This window comes from Limulus polyphemus, unplaced genomic scaffold (genome assembly GCF_000517525.1).
Source record: "Limulus polyphemus unplaced genomic scaffold, Limulus_polyphemus-2.1.2 Scaffold811, whole genome shotgun sequence".
Classification (NCBI taxonomy): Eukaryota; Metazoa; Arthropoda; class Merostomata; order Xiphosura; family Limulidae; genus Limulus; species Limulus polyphemus.
In genome coordinates, this window is record NW_013666421.1 from 7667 (window position 1) to 15332 (window position 7666).

The window sequence follows — 7666 nt, forward strand, 5'->3', positions numbered from 1 at the left end:
TCAGAGTGGTCTATTCTGCTGTGTCCTCCGCGGGAAATCAAATCCAGATTTTAGTGTTCTAAGTCCGTAGGCTTACCACTGTTCCACCGAGGAACTAAAAACAACGAAAACGAAATAGTTAAGTAAATTTTACATACATAAACTAAAAAGGCAGGTGATAAAAGCAGCACTTCTAAACCGGATAAACGATGTATCCCTAACGTAGTCATATTTCTGTACATACCTCTAAAATACCAATCCATTTTACGACATCTCATGTTGTAACTTGTACTTTAGTGTTAGTTGTTCTTCATTAGTATTGCTCTTGTATTGTTGTTTTTGCATATATATATATGTACTCAAGAATTATATCCAGAGTTTGTGGTCCCACACCTACATTGAATAGGCGAGTTTTATTCAGGTGTTTCCCTTTGAAGATCAAATATATTGTACACTTCCTTGGCTTCATCTTTGGGCAGTAGCAATTAACCCTACAAAGAGTGTTCACTATCTTTGATAAGCATATAAGGATTCGTGTTTAGATCTCAGGTGCTCTTCTTCCACCACTAATGATGTTCTGTGTAATATCCCTGTTTAGGAACAATAACTATGCAGTATAATTTTTTATTTGTACCCATCTCTTTATGTACTTTCCAATAGTAGGTAGATGACGACTTCCAGAGGCCTGTTATGACGACTTCCAAGAGCCTGGTTAAATAAAACACAGAAGCCAATGGGATATGTCTGGGAATGATATAGCATAAATTCCCTTTTTTATTTCTATCTTGTAGAATATTGTTTTTGTTTAATAATGGTTGGAGACGGCTTGAATGGGTAATGAAGAAAAACTTTAATATAAGTTTAACACAACAGCAAATGTCCAACCATCATTAGTCTCAAAGCGGGTTCCTTGTCATCGAAATTGTTTTTGTTTGTTTGTTTTGTTCTTAAGCGCAAAGATACACTATGAGCTATTTACGCTGTGCCCACTACGAGTACAGAAACTCGATGTTTAGTGTTATAAGTCCTTGCGGAGGATCTGCCATGTTGACTTGGACATTTGATTGAATGCTTTGTCTTGAGAGAGTCATATCTTATTGACATCCTTGCGGAGGATCTGCCATGTTGACTTGGACATTTGATTGAATACTTTGTCTTGATAGAGTCATATCTTATTGACATCCTTGCGGAGGATCTGCCATGTTGACTTGGACATTTGATTGAATGCTTTTTCTTGATAGTGTCATATCTTATCGACATCCTTGCTGAGGATCTGCCATGTTGACTTGGACATTTGATTGAATGCTTTGTCTTGATAGAGTCATATATTATTGACATCCACTTTGTACAAAGATAGTATTTCTTGCTGGTATAGTGTTAGCAATACATTAATCTGATGATATACGGGCTCATCTGGGCATTCTTTCAACTCTCCGGACTTCTAACTTACCATTATAGCTGTAACATGCAATCACTATAAATCCTCTTGACAAACATTAACGACATCTTCTGAACCATCTTTGAAATGTTGTATCACCTTCAGGACAATAGGACAGTTTTTACAAGCTCTTAAGTAGAAATGTGCTTCATCGGATAGTTACATAAGAATTTATGTATAACGACTACTTCCATTTGTCAAGGGAATAAAACCCACTCGTACAACTTTCGAAAGTTGGTCTACCGCTTAGCTATGAGCTTCGAGAGAAGATTGAGAATATGGCTCTCGTGTTGCTTTTATGGGCCTAAATCCGTGTGATTTCGAATCTCTACTGTCTAAAGGGAGGTCGCCACTTTAGTTGTAATGACTTTTCCTGTTGTAAAAGTCAGGAAAAGCGTGTCCCTCCTTTTTCTTTTTCGAAACCTGCACGTGAGCACAAACCACGCTGCTCATCTATGCCATTTATTGGTAAATCTTAAAATAATCTTGGTAAATCAGTCTGTGTTATTTTATCTGGTGACAATTATCAGAGTATTTATATTTTACGATTAATTAAATATATGGGTCGTTAATCTTAGATTTTATGAATCCATTAAGAGTGATGAAGTACTGAAAGATTAAGGATTACACAATGCCCAATGCCTAGGTAATGATTAGCTGTTTATCTTACTTCACTGTTTTTAGAAAGCCCTCCAGTGGCACAGCGGTATGTCTGCGGACTTACAACGCTAGAAACCGGGTTTCGATACCCGTGGTGGGCAGAGCACAGATAGCCCATTGTGTAGCTTTGTGCTTAACTTCCAACAAACAGTTTTTAGAAATTTGAAAGTCTATAATTAATAAATTCTACAGGAGAATTTAGACAAGTTTCATATTATTACAGATATTCGACATGGATATGGAAAGGAAGAGCACATTTTACAAATTCCTTTCTTCGAATATTTTACTTGAGTAACGCAATGGATCTGGGGTACTTGGATTTTCAAAAAGCTGTTTAAAAGGTGTTACATGAAAGATCCCTTAGGAAAACTGCTTCTGTTAAGAAATGAGATAAGCTATTTCTCGTTTAAGAGTAGTTAAGTGGTAGAAAATATGAAGTTGTTATAAACTGTGCGAAATTATTGTGAATTAGTCTTACAAGTGGAATACCTCAGGAGTCTGTGCTATTTCTCATTTTTCAGCGTCATTCTAATCATTCTTTGCTTTAGCTAGTTAATTAACAAAGTTTCTTTAATACGTAGATTGCTTTTGTGTTGGTTCTTGCCATAATCTGGAAATGAGCATTCCTTTTTTCTACGTTCGAACTATGCGTGACATGTTCTTTTAGCCTCGATCAGTTGTCACCTGGTAGACTTGCATGTTCCCGCGCTCTAGTTTCTAGCCCTCTAGTTGTTAGCGTGCTCGTAGTTGGAATCCGAGAATTCATGACTCATAAACGCACTACGTTATTAGAAGCTGTCGGTATACTACAAGATTGATAGTTAAATCCCACTATTCGATCAGATAAAAGCACTCTAACATTTGGCTGTGGGTGCTGTTGACGAGCTGCTTTCCCCTCTAGTCTTTTAGTTCTGACCCGGCATGGCCAGGTTGTTAGGGCGCTCGACTCGCAGTCTGCGGGTCGCGGGTTCGAATCCCCGTCACACCAAACTTGCTCGCCCTTTCAGCCGTGGGGACGTTATAATGTAACGGTCAATCCCACTATTCGTTGGTAAAAGAATAGCTCAAGAGTTGACGGTGGGTGGTGATGACTAGCTGACTTCCCTCTAGTCTTACACTGCTAAATTAGGGACGGCTAGCGCAGATAGCTCTCGTGTAGCTTTGCGCGAAATTCATAACAAACCTAAACCTTTTAGTTCTAGTTTATGAAAGGCTGTACGCAGATAGCCCTTTGTGTAGCTTTGCGCGAAAATCTGAAACATACTAACCCTAACTATATCTCGGAGACCCAAAATTACTAGTCACCGTCTTCAGAGTACACAGAAGGTATTTTATGAGCTCTGTGCCTTGTATTGAGCCTTCTCCGGCTTAGCAGGAAACCGTATGTCTGCGGACTTACAACGCTAGAATGCGGGTTTCGATACCCGTGGTGGGCAGAGCACAGATAGCCCCTTGTGTAGCTTTGGGCATAAATTCAAACAAACAAACTTCAGAAAAATAATCATTATTTATTTACAAATTCAAATTAACCTACTTAAATGTAACGAATGTTATGTTTGCTTTTTGAGTAATAAGACTTTCTCTCAGTAGCTATCTGCGCTAGCCGTCCCCCGAGCTAATCATCATCACCCACCGCCAACTCTTGAGCTACTTTTTTTTACCAACGAATAGTGGGATTGACCGTTACATTATAACGTGTCCACAGCTGAAAGAGTGATCATGTTTGGTGGGACGGGGATTCGAATCCGCGACCCTCAGATTACAAGTTGAACGCCCTAACCACCTGGCCATGCCAGGACCACGATAGAAGGAATAAGAAATGAGCGGTAAACAAAACCATAACAAAATAAAAGTAGAATTCACTATCTCACAAACATATTCCAAGAAATCACTAAGAAGCACTAAAAGATACAGTATAGAATATTGCGATTATTTTAAAAAAAAAGGGAATTATAAAACTGAAAAAGCCCCCCCTGTGGCACAGCGGGATGTCTGCGGACTTAGAACGCTAGAAGCCAAGTTTCGATATCCGTTGTGGGCAGATCACATATAGCCCATTGTGTACCTTTGGGCTAAACATCAAATAACGTAGCAGTCGTTATATAATACTTGCTCCTGTTAGTACAATCGCCAGTCTTTAAACCTACAAGTCTTGCATACACTATTTAAAGTATTTTTAAGAATAATATTAAAAGAAACGAATGAAAAAATCAAACTTGTCTTACAGAAATGAGAAAAAAACAAAGATAATTTTACGTTTCACAAAAAGTACTTCAGTTATTTACGACCACGGTTTCGCCAGTAAAGGCTTCGTCATGTACCTCCAAAACATACTTTTTCAAGATGAACTTATTTATCTGTTTCAAATCCCTTATCTATTTTGTTCTAAAGGTTTTAATTTATAAAATATAGTGGTTTTAAATATGTTAATAGAAGAAGTTGGTTGAACTTAGATTTAATCGCATTTTGCAAGAATGACTTTCTAGATCCTGGCCTGTCCACGAAGCTACTTCCATCGTTAATCGTGATCGTTCTAGGTCCTGTGCTGTCCACGAAGCTACTTCCATCGTTAATCGTCATCGTTCTAGGTCCTGTGCTGTCCACAAAGCTACTTCCATCGTTAATCGTGATCGTTCTAGGTCCTGTGCTGGCCACGAAGCTACTTCCATCGTCAATCGTGATCGTTCTAGCTCCTGTGCTGTACACGAAGCTACTTCCATCGGCAATCGTGATCGTTCTAGGTCCTGTGCTGTCCACGAAGCTACTTTCATCGTCAATCGTGATCGTTCTAGGTCATGTGCTGTCCACGAAGCTACTTCCATCGTGACTTAACGTTAGCCACATATTTTTGGCATTCTAACCAAACAGGGCAGTAATTTCATCTTGATGCTAATCCGTTCTACTCACAGTAACTTGAGTTCAACTTTGCTTTAGATAATTTTTTCTGTGTTAATTTTCGTAACTTTTGTTTACTTATTGTTGCCTTTCTATATTTCATTATTTCCTATTAGTATTCAGTTGTTGTGCTAATCATATTAGGTCAGAATATCATGTTTAACTACACAGGCCTGCGAATTTAAACTTCATAAAAGTTGTTTTGGTCTTAATAATTGATTTTCCATAATTCAGCTACGCAGATTTCTAAAATAACATTCATTTTTTTCTATCTCATAAGGATTTTTTACAAATCTGGAAGAAAAAAAACTTACTAAGATCAAATTATTATTTCGTTTACCGCAATGAATATTATTTTTTATTATATTTGTTAACAAAAAATGCAAACAAACTGAAGAAAAGGGAAGAACATTGATGTGAAACGAATATGCATCCTCATTCATCCTGATTTTTTTTAATGAAATCTACGTCTTTTAATCTCAAAACTACGTGTTGTGGTCTATTCTATTATGTATTGCATTATAACGTTTTGTGAAAGCATTTTATGTGATGGAGAAAAATATATATCATTTTCGGATTCAACGTACAGGAATTACTGTAGAACATGTCAAAATTTCATGACAATAAAAACCATCGCAAGCCTGTGTAATTAATAACACAGATTACTGCTTATGTTATAGTATCAATCAAATCTTGGTTATAGTTTTAATTATTTATCAAATGATTTAAAGGAAGGAGCTACGAATCAGGTTATGTGATTGAAGTGAAATTGTAAATTGTCTAGGTATTTATCTAAATTATGTTTCTGTGTGCAGAAAATGGTCAGGACAGTCATTCACTTGTCTGGAGAAGAGATTTTACTTTTTTCCCATCTCTAAATACAGAGAAAAGTCAGAACAATTTAAGTCACCTGCAGTAAAAACAGAAAACGTCTGACAACTGAAAGCTACCTCCTTACAAGGTAGAGGTTAAAAAGGTCACCAGTGGAATGTGAAAACAAATGGAAACATTTAGTAAATACCTAGAAAAAAAGTAAAACATAATAACAATACTTCAGGAGCGGATGAGAGAGATAATCAGTTTTACAATGAACTAGATTAGATCCCAAGGTCCACCGTTAACTGAGGCAGCAAGTGAGAAAACAATGAACTAAATTAACTCCCAAGGTCCACCGTTAACTGAGGCAGCAAGTGAGAAAACAATGAACTAGATTAGCTCCCAAGGTCCACCGTTAACTGAGGCAGCAAGTGAGAAAACCACTACTACTACTCTTGAAAACACTAAAAAATATATGAAGACTTGCCATCAACTTCTGTTAATAGCACTTCCATAAAGCCTCTCCTGTCTTTGAAGATGTTCCATTTGACATAGAAAACGTACTCATTCAGATGATGGCCCAGCTTGGTTTAAAGTGTTCAGGGAGGAGGAGGTTGGGAAGAGTCATGAAGATTACATGGAACTCCAGAAAAAACAGTTACAAGCTCAACAAGAAGCAAATGAAATATTCAACAATATAATGACAAGTCTGATATCTTCAATCAACAAGAAAAACAAAGATTGGATATTTGTAAATACATGTGAGTGAAGATGAAAATTAAGAGTTGTGAATAAAGGTTATTCAAAATAAAAGTAAACGTGTGTTTTTCATATTTGTGTGAAACCATAAATATTTGAAACAGTAATTTATATAAAAGTTTTCATTACTTGCACCAATATTTTAATAGATAACACAAATATCTAAAATTACAACTGCATGAAAATATTTTTCAATTTCATACCTCTAAGTTATTAAAATATTTGAATCGTGGTCACTCTTCATAACTGCCGCTGTCAGGTTGTGACTAGAATTTTGACTAAGGGCTGTTTTACAGCGGCTTTCTTGATTTATGGAAATATCTACATCACATTCATTGGCCAGGCATATGTTACACAGTAAACAAGCCACCAGAATGCGGAGTGGGGCCAAATCTGTCCTGTTGATATCCAAGTATTTCAACCTTCTCAATCGTCCTTTTAGAAGTGTAAAAGCACGTTCGATTAATGATCTTGTAGCTGGAAATGCATAATTAATTTTTTATTGTCTTGTTAAGTTACCATCGTTTTTGTATGCAATCATTAACCATATCTGTAAAGGGTATGCTGGATCCCCAGAAATGTGTGAATCTGCAGGAAACAATCATTTTGGAATATATAATAATTCCACAACACTGTTACATCGTGTATTGATTCTGCCCAACCAACAAAACAATTATTTTGGAATAAATAATAATTCCACAACACTCTTGCATCGTGTACTGATCCTGCTCAACCAACAAAACAATTATTTTGGAATAAATAATAATTCCACAACACTCTTGCATCGTGTACTGATCCTGCTCAACCAACAAAACAATTATTTTGGAATAAATAATAATTCCACAACACTCTTGCATCGTGTACTGATCCTACTCAACCAACAAAACAATCTGTAACATACGATCACGTACAAGTTGAAATACTATTGAAGAGAAACCGTTGTGGTTGTAATATGAAAAATTGGAATCCTTTGGTGCTTTAATACGGATATAAATGCCATAAACTGCGCCATTCATGAAATAACAATTTCCTGGAACCCTGCAATGATCTGAAAACATAAGAAATACAAAATATCTGATCAGAAAAGCATAAAATAATCTTGTCAATTTCATTGTAAAA